This window comes from Chiloscyllium punctatum, chromosome 19 (genome assembly GCF_047496795.1).
Source record: "Chiloscyllium punctatum isolate Juve2018m chromosome 19, sChiPun1.3, whole genome shotgun sequence".
In the NCBI taxonomy this organism is placed as follows: domain Eukaryota; kingdom Metazoa; phylum Chordata; class Chondrichthyes; order Orectolobiformes; family Hemiscylliidae; genus Chiloscyllium; species Chiloscyllium punctatum.
This window is the reverse complement of record NC_092757.1, coordinates 89,109,438-89,129,207: the sequence shown is the minus strand read 5'-3', so window position 1 is coordinate 89,129,207 and position 19,770 is coordinate 89,109,438. Positions and strand designations below refer to the sequence as shown.

The 19,770-nt window shown below is 42.8% G+C and overlaps 1 protein-coding gene across 3 annotated transcripts in view; it reads right to left on the bottom strand.

The window, feature by feature from the left end:
* vmp1 (vacuole membrane protein 1) overlaps window positions 1-19,770 on the bottom strand; it is a 196,738-nt gene that overhangs the window by 71,387 nt on the left and 105,581 nt on the right. The gene's annotated exons all lie outside the window — the stretch shown is intronic.

Below are 19,770 nucleotides of genomic sequence, written 5' to 3'. Positions count from 1 at the left end.
AAACATGAGTTGGGAAGAGGCAATAATACATGAATAATTACTGTTATTTCAAATGTAGTGTCTAGTCTAGTGACTGAAATAGAGTTTAATATTATCAGGACTAGATAACCTGCTTTTAAACCAAAATAAAGTTAATATCCAGAGCGTCAAACAAGCGACTTCAATGATACACAGGACAGTAAAGCTCAGAAACAGGCCCTTTAGCCCACTATATCTGCACCGACTATGATGCCAGTCTAAACTAAACCCATCTGCCTGCACATGGTCCTTTTCTCTATTCCCTGTCCGTCTGTGTCTGTCTAACTGCCTCTTAATAGTTACAATTGTTATCTGATTTTCCCACTTTCCAACAGCGTTTGGCACCTAACCTGCTTTGCATGTCTCCTTTAAACAATCCCCCTCTCACCTTTAAAGTATGCATGCACTCTAGTATTACCATTCCCACTCTGGGAAAAAGACTCAACTATCTACCTTGACTTTTGCTTTATGAAAGATAAAATTATGAAAGAACAGCCCCTCAACCCGAGGTTCAGATAGAATCTATAAGCATATCCCACTAGAACAATAAAGTTAACACACAGACTCTATCTGATGAATACCTTATTTGATGACTTAATGTGTTCTCTCAGTTTCTGTAAACTAATGGACATTTAATGCAACAAATACACTGTTTTCCTTTACTCAAGAACTTGTTGGGATGCAAGTGTTTCTTGAAGTATGTCAGCATTTATAAGGGTGTGTGTCAATATTTGTGGAGAGGCCCCCACACAGAGAAGTTTAGAAAAACACTGCCGTAGGTGTAATTTTTGTTAATGGGTGGATGAAATCCTAAATATGGCATTTTGCAGCAGTTATTGGCCACCAGCAGCATGTAGAAACAGCTCAAGTGGTTTCTGGATTGCAGTAGCACTTCAACACAGCTTTGCATATAGAGCATAAGGTCTGGTTTATTTTAATGACTGAGTCCAAATACACATTAGCCTTACGAAAAAGTATAAATATGATGCAGGTTTTTACACATTTTTCTACCCAACTATTCTTCCCTCTTCCTCAGTCTAATTAATCTCAATTCACTGTTGGGAGTTACCAACGTGAAGATGATCAGAATCTTTCAGATCCCAAAGGAAATAGAATACCTGTTCACAAAGTTTCTTGCAGAAACAACAAATCTACAGCAATTTGCGCAAAAACAAGAACTTCCACGAATTCATACAATCAACAACAGAACATTTTCAAATCATCTTCAATATACAGAAATTTTTTTTTATGTTGGGTATTTTCAGTAAATCCAAGTAAGACAGCTTATAATTAATGTCCCTCAGGCAGGTTGCCAGAGATCATAAATTTATTGTTTGGAGAATAAATTTTGATCTTCAGATCAAGTCCCAATGTGCTGTGCCTCTCCGCTACAAAGAAGAGCTCATTTTTTAAAAAAAGATATATTACATTCAAGAACATCCCTACATTTCTAGACTTATCACAGATGTTAACACAGTTTGGGTCACCAAGAGTTGATGCCATTTATAACAGATGTTACACTGATCCATTAAAGCACAAAACTTGTCACAGAACGTTCTCCAAAACTGACCCCAATCTGTGATAATAACTGCCCCTAATATCTAAGAATTTGGATTTATTCACTAAATTGACACACCAGTACAGCTTATAGGGAATGACGCATTGTCAGAGTTCATAAGATGTATGAATAGAAGTTGGCTATTTAGCACATCACTGCTCTGCCATTCATGAGATACGGTTGATCTGATAATACTCAACTCCAGTTTTTCTTGTCTTTTCCCTGTCTTCATTATCTTTTCCCTATAACCCTCAATTACCTTACTGGTTAAAATTTGCCTATTTCAGTCTTGAATATACTTGATAATCTAACCTTGAAAGCCCTTTGAGTATAGAACTGCAGATTCACTACCCTCTAAGAGAATTAACTCCTCCTCATCTCCCACTTAAATGGACAACCCCTTATTCTGAGATTCTGCTTTCTGGTCCTATACACTCTTATAAGGGGAAACAACTTTTCCACATCTACCCCGTCAATTTGAAATTGAACATTTGAGTGGCATAGCAGTTAGCAGTAGTGATAGCTCACAGTGCCAGGGACTCCGGTTCAATCCCAAGCTTGGATGACTGCCTGTGTGGAATTCACATATTCTCTGTCTGCAAGGGGTTGCAGCCAAGCGCTTTAGCTTCCTTCCATAGTACAAAGGTATGCAGGTTAAGTGACTTGGCCATGCCAAATTGCCCCTCAGTGTCCAGGCATGTGCGAGCTATGTGGCTAGACTGGGTCTGGGTAGGATGCTCTTCAGAGCGTCAGAGCAGATGGGATAGGCAAAATGGCTGCTTTCTGCACTGCAAGGATTCTAATGGTTCTAAAATTGTAGCTACAGTGTGTTACAGGAATGTATTAATTGCATGCATTTGAACTTGGCAACAAATTAGAGGAACCACGATTATCCGAAGATGATTTAAAGGTCCCGCAAAAACATTACATTAAAGAGGTAAGTGCATTCGATTTACAGAAGAACATGTCAAAACATTAACAAAAACAAAGAAACACAAGCTGCTCAAGTATCAGCGACTGGATTTTTATTTTAGGTACAGGTTGTTATACAGCCCTTTACAAAAGTGTTTTACAGTATTCCCATCACTTTAATCGGGCCATTCATGAACAAATGGCTGAGATAGTGCACATGTGCGAGGCAGTGCTTCTGTCTTTATATCGCGAGACTGAGTTCCCAGAAACTGTCAAATGCTCTTGAGATCGTAGAAGCTGTTTGGGACCTTGTTTACTGCTGTCTTCACCATTCCTTGCCAAATGCTAACTACAGCTGCATATTTAAAATGTTTTCTTGTGTTATCATTACTTTATTTTGTTCATCATGTGAAATCTGTGTCCTCTTGTGCTCAATACATTAAAATTATACATTTAAACAAATTCTCCAGTAGAGCACAGCATTCGATCAGCATGGCTTTCCTTCTTTAACGTAAAATCGTTATCCGAATAAACAATTATCTGAACGAAATAGTGCCCGCACATCTCATTCAGATAATCGAGGTTCCTTGGTACATTCCTCACACTAATATCAAGAAATCAAAAACTACATTATTTCACAACACAGGAATTCAATGTTTGTAAATCATCACATGTAGTGAAAAATTAGCAAATGGTAACATGAGAGAAATCACAATGTTATAGATTCCTTCGCGAAACCTGGAAAATTCAAGATGGGCCTTGCTAGACTCCTCATCTGACACTCCCAGGTTTCTCACTATGGTCCACATTGTTCAGGGCTCTGTAAGATTCTGTTTCAGTACTGTGATCTTTCTTCAGAACTGGTAAAAGCTTGATCATGTAAAACACTTTTCACTCTATCTTCAAAATACACGTGACAATAAATAAAACTATAAATAAATAAATGAATTTAAGCAAATTCATTTATAGTTTTAAGCAAATAACATTGACACCACAAGTGCCAGACTACAATCATTTCCAATAAAAGACAATTGAACCAACTGAAAACTTGAAAAGGGTTCAGAAAAGATTTAAGAGGATGTTGCCAGGGTTGGAGGGTTTGAGCAAGAGGGAGATACTGAATAGGGGCTGTTTTGCCTGCAGCATCGAAGGCTGAGGAATGACCTAATAGAGGCATGAATAGGGTAAACAGTCAGGGTCTTTTCCCCAGGGTGAGGGAGTCCAAAACTAGATGACATAGGTTTATGGAGAGAGGGGAAAGATTTAAAAGCAATCTGAGGGGCAAATTTTCATAGAGGGTCATGCTTCTGTGGAATGAGTTGCAGGCTGGTACAATTACAACATTTAAAAAGGCATCTTGATCAGTATATGAATAAGAAGGGTTGAGAGGGATATAAGCCAAATACTGGCAAATGGGATTAGATTTATCAAGGATATCTGGTAGGCATGGATGAGTTGAACCAAAGGGTCTGTTTCCAAGCTGTACATCTCTAAGACTCTAAGATGATGAGTTGCATAGGTAGGATTGATGGTCAGATGCCCCCCCCCCCATATGCAAAACAAAAGAATGATATCACAAGAAAACCATAAATTCATTGGGTGGTAATAGCTACTAATCAGTTACTTTCAGATTGAAGGAAAATAGAAGAAATAATTACAGATTACAAAAAGATTAAAAGACCAGTTGGAAATTTAAAAAAAACAAATTAAGAATAATCTAAATAAAACAGCCATGCAGGGCCAGGCAAATGTGCTGTGCCTCCATGTTGTGCTAGCTGGTGTACCCCATCGTGGTTCTCAGAGAGAACATCTGTATCAAGTGTTGATTGCTCTCAGGCTCAGAGCTGACAACCTGAAGTCTGACCTTTAAACATTGAGATACATCAGTACTCGGAGGGGAAAAGTTATCTGAATGCTGTATTTCAGCAGGCAGTCACATCCCTAACTAATTCAAATTTGGTCAGTGGTTAAGGATAGGAGGACATGACTATGAAGAAGGTATGTAAAGGGATTGGGGAGGTAGTGCTGAAGGAGCCTAGAGTATGTCTAACACGTTTGGGATTCTTATTCCCTTTGTGGACAAGAGCTGGGGCTATAAATTGGATGAGCAACTGACCATAGCACCATCATACAGGGAGCCATCCAAGAAGGGGAGGAAACAAAATGCAGTTGTAATCAGTGTTAGTGTAGTCAGAAATGGGAATAGACATTGTTCTTCATGGCCAGGATAGAGTGTACAGAAGGATGTGTTGCCTACTTGCTACCTGGATACTGGATATCTAATCTGAAGAATTGGAAGTGGGAGGGGAGGGATCCAGCTGTTGTGGTACACATAGGTACCAATGATACAAATGGAAAGAGGAAAGAGGTTCTGCAGAGAGAATGAGCGCAGCTAGGGGCCAAATAAGAAAACAGAACCAAAAAGGTGATAATCTCTGGATTATTACAAGAGGCATGAGATATTTGGCACAAAGATTAAAGAGGTAATTGCAAGGTTTGTAGCTCAGATTGAGGTTTAGGTTGTCGGTTTGCTCGCTGAGCTATAGGTTTGATATCCAGACGTTTCATTACCTGGCTAGGTAACATCATCAGTGGCGACTTCCAAGTGAAGCAAAGCTGTTGTCTCCTGCTTTCTATTTATATCTTTCTCTTGGATGGGTTCCTGGGGTTTGTGGTGATGTCATTTCCTGTTCATTTTCTGACCAAATACATGCCAGAGAATTCCTAGAGGCCTGGCACACCAACCACAATGCCATAAACAAACACATAGATCTAGATGCCATCAACCCCTCAGAAAACGAACAGGAAATGACATCACCACAAACCCCCAGGAACCCCATCCAGGACAAAGATACAAATAGAAAGCAGGAGACAACAGCTTCGCTTCACTTGGAGGTCACCACTGATGATGTTACCTAGCCAGGTAATGAAACGTCTGGATATCAAACCTACAGCTCAGAGCGCAAACCTACACCCTAAACACCTCATTAAAGAGGTAAACGCATGGCTCAAAGATTGGTGTGGGAGAAACAGGCATTGGCAATAGTACAGGAAGAGGGAGCTGTTCCAATGGGACAGGCTCCACATGAATTGTGCTGGGATAGCAGTTCTGGCAAAGCACATAATTAGGACCATAGAGAGAGCTTTAAACTAAATACTGGAGGTGCCGGTTCAATTGCATGGAAAAATATTAAATCAAAGGTTGAATTGAATTGAATTGTATAAAGGCACAGTGAAAAGCTTTGACTTGTGAGCAATACAGGTTGATCACAGAGTTAAGTAGCATAGATAAGTAAATAATGGGTAAACAGTGGCAGAAACAAAAACACAGGTACAGGCGAATGTTAAGAGTTTGAGAGTCCATTCAGTATTCTAACAACAATAGTACAGTGGAAACTGTTTCGAAACCGGCTGGTGTGTGTGCGCGCTCAGGCTTCTGTACCTTCTTCCCGATGGTAGAGGTTGTAGAAAAACATTGCCAGGGTGGGTCGGATCTTTGAGAATGTTGGCGGCCTTTCCTTGACAATGGGCCTGGTAGATGGATTCTACAGATGGGAGATTGGCCTCTGTGATTGTCTGAGCCGAGTTCACCACTCTCTGTAACCGTTTCTGATCTTGAATGGTACAGTTGCCATATCAGGTACTGATACATCCAGACAGAATGCTCTTTATGGCACACCGATAAAAGTTGGCAAGGGTATTCGCCATCATGCCAAATTTCCTCAGCTGCCTGAGGAAGAGGAGACATTGCTGGGTCTTTGTAATCAATGCGTCCACATGAAGAGTCCAAGAAAGCTTGTTGTGGATGACCACTCCCAGGAGCTCGATATTCCACTGAGAATGTAGAATTGCTGGTTCACGATTGGGTTGATTGTTAGCAGAAAATAAAAGAAAGGCACAGAATGTCATGTTGTACCAAGGAACCATAAAAGTGTTGGGAAACTCCATAATAGAACAACCTTAAAGGTTTTGTATCTTAATGCATGAAGCATTTCGTCGACTAAGATAAGCTGATGGTGCAAATTGAGGTCACGAGGACTTTAAACTAGTCGAAGGGGGTGATTGGTTGGGCGAGGTTACAAAAATTTCCAGAAAAATTAATTGGTCAAAGAAAGGAAAGGGTTAGAAATTTAACTTTAGGCACAGTAGACAAGGGGGCAACTATGAGAATGGAAGGTGGTCAATGCAGGACTGAGGGTGTTGTACTTAATTGTGTGCAGTACACACAAGGTAAATGAGTTTGTAGAGTAGATTGAAATTGATGGGTATAATGTTGTGGGCATCACAGAGGCATGGCTGAAAGGGAATCAGGGCTGTGAACTAAATACCTAAGGATATGCATCCAATTGAAAGGACAGGCAGATGAGCAGAGGAAGAGAAGATAAATGGAAAGTCAGCATTCTTTTCGAGAGGACTAGAATACAAGAGCAGAAACATACTGCTGAGGCTGTATAGGACTCTGGTCAGACTGCATTTGGAACATAGTGAGCAATTTTGGACCCCACATCTAAGGAAGTAAGAATAAGCCTGAGGATCAAAGGTTTACTGTTGAGGACTCTGGGCTTATACCCGACAGAGTTTAGAAGGATAAAGAAGGATCTGATTGAAACTTATAGAATACTGAAAGGCCTGGATAGTAGGGGCACAGAGAAGATGTTTCTACAAGTAAACACGTGGCTAAGGGATTGGTGTGGGAAAGAGGGATTCCACTTCATGGGGCATTGGCATCAGTTTTGGAACAGGGGGGGGGAGAATCTGTACCGTTGGGACGGTCTTCACCTGAACCGATCAGGTACCAATGTTCTAGCAAAGAGGATGAATAGGGTGGTCAGTAGGACTTTAAACTTCTGAGTGGGGGGGGGGGGGGGGGGGTGGCGGTGCAGGGAGGGAGGGAAAATGAAAGCGACAGGGAGTATGGCGTTAAATGGAAAGATAAGCAGCAGGATAGCACGTGTCCAGGCGGATTTAAAATTGAGGCAGACTGGGAATGCAGAAAAAAGCAAGGATAACTTAGGACATCATATGACTTCCAATATCTCTAATGATAAAGTTAGCATTAAGGCACTTTACCTGAATGCTCGTAGCATTCACAAGAAAGCAGATAAACTAATGGCATAGATCATAGTGAATGATTATGATGTGGTAGGCATCACAGAGACTTGGTTACAGGGGGGTCAGGACTGGCAGTTAAACCTCCAAGGATTTTCAACTTATCGAAAAGACAGGGAGGTCGGCAGAGGGGGTGGGGTTGCCTTGTTAGTTAAGAACAAAATTACATCTATGGAACTGAATGACATAGCGTCAGATGATGTGGAGTCTGTGTGGGTGGAATTGAACAACCACAAAGGCAAAAAAACCATAATTAGAGTTGTGTACAGACCTCCTAACAGTGGTCAGGACCAGGGACGCAACATGAACCGGGAAATAGAGAAGGCATGTCAGAAAGGCAAGGTCACAGTGATCATGGGAGACTTCAATATGCAGGTGGTCTGGGTAAATAATGTTGCCAGTGGATCCAAAGAAAGGGAATTCATGGAATGCTTGCAGGATGGCTTTTTGGAACAGATTGTCATGGAGCCCACAAGGGAGCAGGCTATTCTGGACCTAGTGCTTTCAAATGAACCAGACTTTATAAAAGATCTTAAAGTAAGGGAACCCTTAGGAAGCAGCGATCATAATATGGTAGAGTTCAGTCTGGAGTTTGAAAGAGAGAAGGCAAAATCTGATGTAATGGTGTTACAGTTAAATAAAGGTAATTATGAGGGCATGAGAGAGGAACTGACAAAAATAGACTGGAAGCAGAGGCTAGCGGGGAAGACAGTAGAGCAAAAATGGCAGGAGTTTGTGGGTATAATTGAGGACACTGTACAGAGGTTCATCTCCAAGAAAAGAAAGATTATCCAGGGAGGGATTAGACAACCATGGCTGACAAAGGAAGTCAGGAAATGTATTAAAGAAAAAGAGAGATCCTCTAAAGTGGCCAAGAGCTGTGGGAAATCAGAAGATTGGGAAGGCTACAAAAACAAACAGAGGATAACAAAGAGAGTAATAAGAAAGGAGAGGATCAAATATGAAGGTAGGCTAGCCAGTAATATTAGAAATGATAGTAAAAGTTTCTTTCAATACATAAGAAACAAACGACAGGCAAAAGTAGACATTGGGCCACTTCAAACTGATGCTGGAAGCCTAGTGATGGGAGATAAGGAAATAGCAGGAGAACTTAACAAGTACTTTGCGTCAGTTTTCACAGTGGAAGACATGAGTAATATCCCAACAATTAAAGGGAGTCAGGGGGCTGAGTTGAGTATGGTTGCCATTACAAAAGAGATAGTGCTAGAAAAGCTAAAAGGTCTTAAAATTGATAAATCTCCTGGCCCCGATAGAATACATCCTAGAGTTCTGAGGGAGGTGGCTGAGGAAATAGCGGAGGCATTGGTTGAGATCTTTCAAGAGTCACTGGAGTCAGGGAAAGTCCCGGATGATTGGAAGATGGCTGTTGTAACCCCCTTGTTCAAGAAAGGATCAAGACAAAAGATGGAAAATTATAGGCCAATTAGCCTAACCTCGGTTGTTGGTAAAATTCTAGAATCCATCATTAAGGATGAGGTTTCTAAATTCTTAGAAGAGCAGAGTCTGATTGGAACAAGTCAACATGGATTTAGTAAGGGGAGGTCGTGCCTGACAAACCTGCTGGTATTCTTCGAAGAGGTGACAAGCAGGTTAGACCAGGGAAACCCAGTGGATGTGGTCTATCTAGACTTCCAAAAGGCCTTTGATAAGGTGCCACACGGGAGGCTGCTGAGCAAGGTGAGGGCCCATGGTGTTCGAGGTGAGCTACTGGGATGGATTGAGGATTGGCTGTCTGACAGAAGGCAGAAAGTTGGGATAAAAAGGTTCTTTTTCGGAATGGCAGCCGGTGACGAGCGGTGTCCCGCAGGGTTCAGTGTTGGGGCCATAGCTGTTCGCATTATATATTAATGATCTGGATGAAGGGACTGGGGGAATTCTAGCGAAGTTTGCAGATGATACGAAGTTAGGTGGACAGGCAGGTAGTACTGAGGAAGTGGGGAGGCTACAGAAGGATCTAGACAGTTTGGGAGAGTGGTCCAAGAAATGGCTGATGGAATTCAACGTGAACAAATGCGAGGTCTTGCACTTTGGCAAAAAGAATAAAAGTATAGACTACTTTCTAAATGGTGAGAAAATTCGTAAAGCCAAAGTACAAAGGGATCTGGGAGTGCTAGTCGAAGATTCTCTAAAGGTCAACATGCAGGTTGAGTCCATGATTAAGAAAGCGAATGCAACGTTGTCACTTATCTCAAGAGGGTTGGAATATAAAAGCAGAGATGTACTACTAAGACTTTATAAAGCTCTGGTTAGGCCCCATTTGGAGTACTGTGTCCAGTTTTGGTCCCCACAACTCAGGAAGGACATACTGGCACTGGAACGTGTCCAGCGGAGATTCACACGGATGATCCCTGGAATGGTTGGTCTAACATATGAGGAACGGCTGAGGATCCTGGGATTGTATTCATTGGAGTTTAGAAGATTAAGGGGAGACTTAATAGAGACGTACAAGATAATACATGGCTTGGAAAGGGTGGATGCTAGCAAATTGTTTCCGTTAGGTGAGGAGACTAGGACCCGTGGACACAACCTTAGAATTAGAGGAGGTAAATTCAGAACAGAAATGCGGATACATTTCTTCAGCCAGAGAGTGGTGAGCCTGTGGAATTCATTGCCGCAGAGTGCAGTGGAGGCCGGGACGCTAAATGTCTTTAAGGCAGAGATTGATAGATTCTTGTTGTCTCGAGGAATTAAGGGCTACGGGGACAATGTGGGTAAGTGGAGTTGAAATGCCCATCAGCCATGATTGAATGGCGGAGTGGACTCGATGGGCCGAATGGCCTTACTTCCACTCCTATGTCTTATGGTCTTATGGTCTTAAGAGAGACTGGAAGCTAAAAGCTCGAGTGAAGGGATCATGCTTTAGAGCTGAGGTGAAGAGGAATTTCTTCAGCCAGGGGGTGGTGAATCTGTGGAACTCATTACCACAAAAGGCTGTAGAGGCCAGTTCATTGTGCAATTACGATAGAGATAGATAGTTTCTTAAATAGAAAGGGGATCAATGGTTACAGGGAGAAGACAGGAGAATGGGATTGAATGGAGGGGCAGACTTGATGGGCCACTGACCTAATTCTACTTTCATATCTTATGGTCTTACTGTATGTACACAGGCCTAGTCAGTATTACATCAAAGTCAGAGCCACTGACTTTTAGGTGGGAAGTTATTTAACATCACAACAACAGACATTTGGTCACTCACACATTACTGTTTGATCGACTTAGCTGTGCACAAATTTGCTATCACAGTGACAATACTTCTAAAATACTTCACTGACCATAAAACACTCTGGAATATGATAAAGCTATTAAAGTGTAGCACTGCAATTGTTTCGTTTTTTTCTTTAAACTGAGGCCTCAGTTGTACTCAAGAGATCGAACACCCATGGTCCCACTTGAATTACAGATACTTCACCATTTTCAACAAAGCATTCCTCCTTTAACTAATTTCACCATTATTAGACTAGCAGGTTAGGTATCCTTTTACTGACTACTTTAATAAAGGTTCAGCTGATCATAAAACAAATTGGAAGTAAAATTTCACAATATAAATGTCAAGTTCTCCTTTAGCTTTTGAGTTGTTCAGGTGGAAGTGTGAAATAACAGTCTTGACAGTGTTTCATCAAAGTCGCCTGTGAAATCATGGAACTACACTCAACACTGGAGGGGCTGGAGAAGATTAACAAGAGGCCATAAGCGGAACACAAAGAATAGTTCAGATCATCAGCCACATATTGAACTACTGACCAAGAAATCCATGCCTGGAGGCAGCACAACCATTGACACTCTGTCAACTGACAATGTTGACTGGATGGTTAACATTGACATTGAATTTGTGCTGCAGACGTTTTGCCCCCTGTCTAGGTGACATCCTCAGTGCTTGGGCGCCTCCTGTGAAGCGCTTCTGTGATGTTTCCTCCGGCATTTATAGTGATTTGTATCTGCCGCTTCCAGTTGTCAGTTCCAGCTGTCCGCTGCAGTGGCCGGTATGTTGGGTCCAGGTCGATGTGCTTATTGATTGAATCTGTGGAGGAGTGCCATGCCTCTACGAATTCCCTGGCTGTTCTCAGTTTGGCTTGTCTTGTCCTATGATAGTGGTGTTGTCCCAGTCGAACTCATGTTGCTTGTCATCTGAGTGTGTGGCTACTAAGGATAGCTGGTCATGTCGTTTCGTGGCTCGTTGGGGTTCATGGATGCGGATCGTTAGCTGTCTTCCTGTTTGTCCTATGTAGTGTTTTGTGCAGTCCTTGCATGGGATTTTGTACACTATATTGGTTTTGCTCATGCTGGCTATTGGGTCCTTTGTCCTGGTGAGTTGTTGTCCGAGAGTGGCTGTTGGTTTGTGTGCTGTTATGAGTCCTAGTGGTCGCAGTAGTCTGGCTGTCAGTTCAGAAATGTTTTTGATGTATGGTAGTGTGGCTAGTCCTTTGGGTTGTGGCATGTCCTCATTCCATTGTCTTTCCCTTAGGCATCTGTTGATGAAATTGCGGGGGTATCCGTTTTTGGCGAATACATTGTATAGGTGTTCTTCTTCCTCTTTTTGCAGTTCTGGTGTACTGCAGTGTGTTGTGGCCCTTTTGAACAGTGTCTTGATACAACTTCGTTTGAGTGTGTTGGGGCGTTTGCTTTCGTAGTTTAGGGCTTGGTATGTGTGTTTGGCTTTCCTGTATACCTTTGTGGTGAATTCTCCATTCTGTGTTCTCTGTACCATCACGTCTAGGAATGGGATTGGTTGTCCTTTTCTTCCTCTCTAGTGAATCGGATTCCTGTGAGTGTGGCGTTGATGATTCGATGTGTGTTCTCTATTTCTGTTTTTTTTTAATGATTACAAAGCTATCATCTACATATCTGACCCAGAGTTTGGGTTGAATTTGCGGTAAGACTGTTTGTTCTAACCTTTGCATTACCGCTTAGGATAAACAACACACTGAGGAACCTACAAAAAAAAAACAGACAGATAACCAGGTTTGACCTACAGAGAATGAAACCTGAAAGCAACAAAACCCCCAGATTCTATGGACTACCTAAAGTGCACAAACCAGACATCCCACTCAGACCCATAGCATCACTACCATCACACAAACTGGCTAAAGAACTACAGCAAAAACTGAAACACCTGATCGGCGGATCCAGACACTCTATACAGTTAACACAGGAATTCTTGGACATCAGAAATACACACATAGACAAGGAAGAAACTATGGTCTCATTCGATGTAATGGCACTGTTCACCTCTATCGACAAAACCCTAGCCAGAGAAACAATAGCCAACCTGCTGGACATACAGAACAGACAACAAGACGGGGAACCTATCAACAAAGAATGCATACTCAAACTACTGGACCTGTGCCTCACAACACTTCACATTCAACAACCAAATATATGAACAAATCAACGGCACACCCATGGGCTCACCCACCTCTGGACTCATAGCAGAAGTGGTAATGCAAGGGTTAGATCAAACAGTCTTACCGCAAATTCAACCCAAACTCTAGGTCAGATATGTAGATGATACCTTTGTAATCATGAAAAACACAGAAATAGAGAACACACATCGGATCATCAACGCCACACTCGCAGGAATTGGATTCACTAGAGAGGAAGAAAAGGACAACCAACTCCCATTCCTAGGCGTGATGGTACAGAGAACACAGAATGGAGAATTCACCGCAAAGGTATACAGGAAAGCCAAACACACAGACCAAGCCCTAAACTACGAAAGCAAACGCCCCAACACACACAAACGAAGTTGCATCAAGACACTGTTCAAAAGGGCCACAACACACTGCAGTACACCAGAACTGCAAAATGAGGAAGAAGAACACCTATACAATGTATTCGCCAAAAACTGATACCCCCACAATTTCATCAACAGATGCCTAAGGGAAAGACAATGGAATGAGGACATGCCGCAACCCAAAAGACTAGCCACACTACCATACATCAAAAACATTTCTGAACTGACAGCCAGACTAAACTGGGTGGCAGGGTGAAATGTGGTGTGGATTACAGGGTGACCTAGACAAGTTAGGTGAGTGGTCAGATGCATGGCAGATGCAGTTTAATGTGGATAAATGTATGGTTATCCACTTTGGTGGCAAGGACAGGAAGGCAAATTACTACCTAAATGGAATCAGTTTAGGTAAAGGGGCAGTACAGAGAGATCTGGGTGTTCTTGTACATCAGTCAATGAAGGTAAGCATGCAGGTGCAGCAGGTAGTGAAGAAGGCTAATAGCATGCTGGCCTTCATAACGAGAGGAATGGAGTATAGAAGCAAAGAGGTTCTTCTGCAGCTGTACAGAGCCCTGGTGAGACCACACCTGGAGTACTGTGTGCAGTTCTGGTCTCCAAATTTGAGGAAAGACATTCTGGCTATTGAGGGAGTGCAGCGTAGGTTCAAGAGGTCAATTCCTGGAATGGTGGGATTACCTTACACTGAAAGACTGGAGCGACTGGGCTTGTATACCCTTGAGTTTAGAAGACTGAGAGGGGATATGATTGAGACATATAAGATTATTAAAGGATTGGACTCTCTGGAGGCAGGAAACATGTTTCCGCTGATGGGTGAGTGCCGAACCAGAGGACACAGCTTAAAAATACGGGGTAGGCCATTTAGGACAGAGATGAGGAGAAACTTCTTCACCCAGAGAGTGGTAGCTGTGTGGAATGCTCTGCCCCAGAGGGCAGTGGAGGCCCAGTCTCTGGATTCATTTATGAAAGAGTTGGATAGAGCTCTCAAGGATTGTGGAATCAAGGGTTATGGAGATAAGGCAGGAACAGGATACTGATTAAGCCATGATCATATTGAATGGTGGTGCAGGCTCGAAGGGCAGAATGGCCTACTCCTGCACCTATTGTCTATTGTCAGACTACTGCGACCACTAGGACTCATAACAGCGTACAAACCAACAGCCACTCTCAGACAACAACTCACCAGGACGAAGGACCAGATACCCAGCATAAGCAAAACCAATATAGTGTACAAAATCCATGCAAGGACTGCACAAAACACTACATAGGACAAACAGGAAGACAGCTAACAATCCGCATCCATGAACACCAACGAGCCATGAAACGACATGACCAGCTAACCTTAGTAGCCACACACTCAGATGACAAGCAACATGAGTTCGACTGGGACAACACCACTACCTTAGGACAAGCCAAACGGAGAACAGCCAGGGAATTCGTAGAGGCATGGCACTCCTCCACAGATTCAATCAATAAGCACATCGACCTGGACCCAACATACCGGTCACTGCAGCGGACAGCTGGAATTGATAACCGGAAGCGGCAGGTACAAATCACTATAAATGCTGGAGGAAAGATCACAGAAGCACTTCACAGGAGGCTCCCAAGCACTGAGGATGTCACCTAGACAGGGGACAAAATGTCTGCAACACAAATTCCCAGCTCAGCGAGCAGAACCACAACAACGAGCATCCGAGCTATAAATCTTCTCCCAAATTTTGAACTGACATTGAACAATAAATTCCCAGCAATTTGAAGAAAACAAAAATTAAGACATATGCATGATTCAGGCATATTCTGGTTGGTTCCATACTTTACCATAAATTTTATTCATACTTATGTCACAAATTTTGCCATTCAATTTTCTTAAGCTGTGCGGGAGGGTGAACTGTGAGGAAGATGCAGAAATGCTTCAGTGTGATGTGGACAAGCTGAATAGGCAAATGCATTGCAGATGCTGTATAATGTGGATGAATGTCAGGTTATCCAGATTGGGAGCAAAAACAGGAAGGTGGATTATGTGCACAGCTATAATTTGAGAGGGGAGGGGGGCAATGCGCAACGAGGCCAGATATCCTCAAACAGCAGTCATTGAAGCTAAGTATGCAGGTGTGGCAAAGGGTCAAGAAGGTTAAATGGTATTTTTGCCTTCATTGTGAAAGGAATCAAACACAGGAACAGTGATGTCTTGCTGCAATTACATAGGCCCTTGGTGAAATTGCATCCGGAATGTTGTGTGCAGTTTTGGCCTCCTTATTGGAGAATGGATGTTCTCGTGGTAGAAGGTGTGCAACAAAGGTCTACCAGACTGATCCTGGGATGGCAGGACTGATTTATGAGATGAGGTTGAATTGGTTAGTACAATATGCGCTGGAGTTCAGAAGAATAAGGGCAGATCTCAAAGCAATATAAGAGAAATCTAATAGGATTAGACAGGATAGATGTTCCCAATGACTGAACCGGGAGTCAAGAATCCAAGACCAAATAAAACATACAGGACAGAGATCAGGGGAAATTTCTTCTCCCAAAGAGTTGTGAACGTCTCCCAAAGAATTGTGAAAGTTGAGGAACGTTCTCTACAACATAAAGTAGTTGAGGCCAAAAGACTGTATAAATTCAAGACTGCGTTGGACATAGCACTTGGGGATAAAAGGAATGGTGGAAGTTTTGGTACATGTAGCAACTATTTCAAAGTATCATTGTAATGGCTATCACCACTACCCAGCATAGCTTTCTGTGAGATACACTTCCTGGAATACACCCTCACAACTCAAGATTATCTCAGATACATTACTTACATGAGATTACTGCGAGCTAGGAAGATTGTCGCTCTTTGACCTGCCAAGATTAAACGTATCCCTCGAGACAAAACTAAACAGGTTGTGATTTAGTGGAGTTAATACTATGCTTTAAACTGCATTAAAAACAGTAATGCTAGGGTTTTGTTGTTGAAATGTATTTGCTATAAAAATTACATCAAACATGAAACAGTCATAATGGGCTAAAGATTTGGCTACCCCTGTGGCTCACTTTACAAGTATGCAATTATAGTGTATTCCAAATGTAACCAAGGAAGATGAAGAAAATAATGTCAGAACCTTTATGGATATAAGAAAACCTGAACTGAGATCAAGGAGGATGGAGAAAAGGGGAACGTTCAGTTGTGGTAAACAATGAAAGTACAGAAACAAAAATATGAAAAGGGTGGTAGTAAAATCTTGTAGTTTTTGTTAAAGGCATGAAGATGGGGTCACAGTGGTTCTAAGAGCAGCCACCAATGACTAAGTAGATATTAGAACATTTCCAGGTAAGGTTTGCTGCTGGGCCATTTTTTTTTGTTTGCTTAATCGAGTTGTTAAGCTCTTTAGCTCAAATAATTAAAATAAATTTACCAAATTGTACTAGTAGCCTGCAAACTGGGTGTTTACTCATTGTCCATTGATACCAAACACAAAATTGGCAGGCAGGAAAAGTTCTGCTGGCTCATCAAGCCTGGCTACTGGCCCAAAAAAACTAAAGTATCATGACCAAACACTCCCGAACTCTTCAGTCATGCAATTGTGACAGAGGCAAAAGCAAGTGTGGACAAAGTGCCAATAAAGGGAAAAAAAAACTTGAAACTTCTTCATGATCCCCTTTTAATAATCTAAACCAGCCCCAGAGATCACATGAATCAAATTGCACAACAGAAACTAGGCAGACATAAATGACAACATTACGTGCGTCAGTAACTGATTCATTGAACAAATTCAAACCAAATAGGATATTGAGGGTGTTCAGTCAAAAGCTATGGGTAGGCGGCCTTTCAAACAGGAATGTTTACTCGTTGAGATAAAACTGAGAGATAAATTTGGCCTTTAAACAGTGAGTTTTCTTGAAAACTTGAAGAGTTGAATTACTTTTGCAAATTAAGCATTTCTAAATGCAACTAAATTGTGTCTATGCCAATTGGTTTATTGTATCATAAAATAAAGTATACTTGTTCTTCAATACAACAAACTACTGAAATCATTTGGAGTTAACAGTAGTTCAGTTGGTAGCACTCTCATCTGGGTCAGAAGGATCAAGATTCAAGACTAATTGTGGAGACTTGAGCCTATAATCCAGGTTGACAGAAGGATACTGCTTGGTTAGAGATGCCTTGTTTCAACTGAGCCATTAAATCAAGGTCCCATTTGCTCTATCCGAAAGATTTTAGTCAATATTCTGAAGAGTGCACCCTGTTTAACATTGACTAGTGTAACTGAGAAAGAGATTATCACATTGTTGTCTGTGGCATCCTGCTCCATACAGCTGGCTGTTACATTTAATATATTACACCAGCAATAATCGTATTTTAAAAATACTTAAATTAATTCTGAAGTGATTTGGGACATCCTGAGGTCATAAACCACAGTCTTTAAAAGTAAACACTTTGTTTCTTAATTAATTTCAATGCTTCTCATTGCGTCGTAAAGAAAATTCTGAAGCTAAACATTACTAAACAGAGACTAGAAGTTGAAGTGTTTGTCTTGCACTCTTCAGAGCTAGGACACAAGAAAAGGAGACACCATTTTATGCAGCAGAAAAGACATTGTTGATTGTTTAGGCCACCATCAGCATGGAGATGCAGTGGAAATATCAACTGTCGATTTTAATTCACAGTCCAAACAAGTAGATTCTAATTGGTCAGGGTTTTGCCATGGGAGTGAATTGAGGGTGTAGTGCTGGAAAAGCACAGCAGGTCAGGCAGCATCCGAGGAGCAGGAGAATCAATGTTTCGGGCATAAGCCCTTCATCCGGAATGAGGCTTGAGGGCCGAGGGGCTGAGAGATAAATTGGGTGTGGGGGCTAGGGGGAAGGTAGCAAGGTAGCTAGGAATGTGATGGGTAGACGAAGGTGTGGGTGGAAGTGATAGGTCGGAGGGTAGGGTGGAGTGGCTGGGTAGGAAGAAAGAAAGAAAGATAGATAGATGGACAGATAGGACAGGTCAAGGGGCAGTGCTAGGTTGGAGGCTTAGGACTGTGATAAGGTTGGGGGAGGGGAAAAGGAAGCAACTAGTGAAATGCACATTGATCCCATGTGGTTGCAGGGTCCCAAGGCATTCTTCCTCCAGGCGTCGGGTGGTAGGGGTTTGGCAACAGAGGAGGCCCAGGATCTGCATGTCCTTGGTGCAGTGGGAGGGGGAGTTACAAGCGTTCAACCGCAGGGTGGTGAGGTTGTTGATGCGGGCGTCCCATAGATGTTCTGATACGATCCGCAAGTTGGCGTCCTGTCTCCCCATTACAGAGGAGACTACATCGAGTACCCTTCCACTGACACTTTCATTTGCCTAGCTAAACTGGTCCTCACCTTCAACAACTTCTCTTTCCAATCCTCCCACGTCCTCCAAACCAAAGGGGTAGCCGTGGGCATCCAAATGGGCCCCAGCTATGCCTGCCTGTTCGGGTATATGGAACAGTCCATCTTCCACAGCTACACCAGCACCATTTCCCACCTTTCCCTCCGCTACATCAATGACTGTATCGTAGATGATGTGCATGGGAAAACAGGTGAACTTCTGCTGGATGTGGAAAGATCCTTTGGGGCCTTGGATGGAGGTGAGGGAGAAGGTAGGGGCACAGGTTTTAAGCATCCTGCGATAGCAAAAGAAGGTGCCGGGGTGGGGAGAGTGGATCTGACGAGGGAGTCGTGGATGTTCTCTCCTGAATGCAGAAAGGGGTGGGGATGGAAATATATCCCTCGTGGTGGGGTCTGTTTGCTGGCGGCGCAGGTGGCGGAAGATAATGCGATATATGCAGAGCTTGGTGGGGTGGAAGGTGAGGACCAAGAGCATTATGTCCTTGTTGCGAATGTAGGGGCGGGGTTCAAAGGCATAGGTGCAGGAAGTGGAGGAGATGCGCTAGAGGGCATAGTTGACCACATAGGAGGGGAAACTGCGGTCTCTGAAGGAGGCCATCTCGGATGTTCTATGGTGGAATTGGTCTTCCTGAGAGCAGATGCAGCGGAGGTGGAGGAATTGATAATAAGGGAAGGCAGTAGGATGGGAGGAGGTGTAGTCCAGATAGCTGTGGGAGTCCGTGGGTTTGTAATAAATGTCTGTATCAAGTCGGCCGCCAGAGATGGAGATGGAAAGGTCCAAAAAGGGGATGGTGGTGTCTGAGATGGTCCAGGTGAACGAAGTCAGGGTGGAAGGTGGAAGTTGACCAACTGTTCAACCTCCTCGTGGGAGCACGAGGTAGCGACGATACAGTCATTGATGTAGCAGAGGGAAAGGTGGGAAATGGTGCTGGTGTAGCTGTGGAAGATGGACTGTTCCATATACCCGAACAGGCAGGCATAGCTGGGGCCCATTTGGGTGCCCACGGCTACCCCTTTGGTTTGGAGGACGTGGGAGGATTGGAAAGAGAAGTTGTTGAAGGTGAAG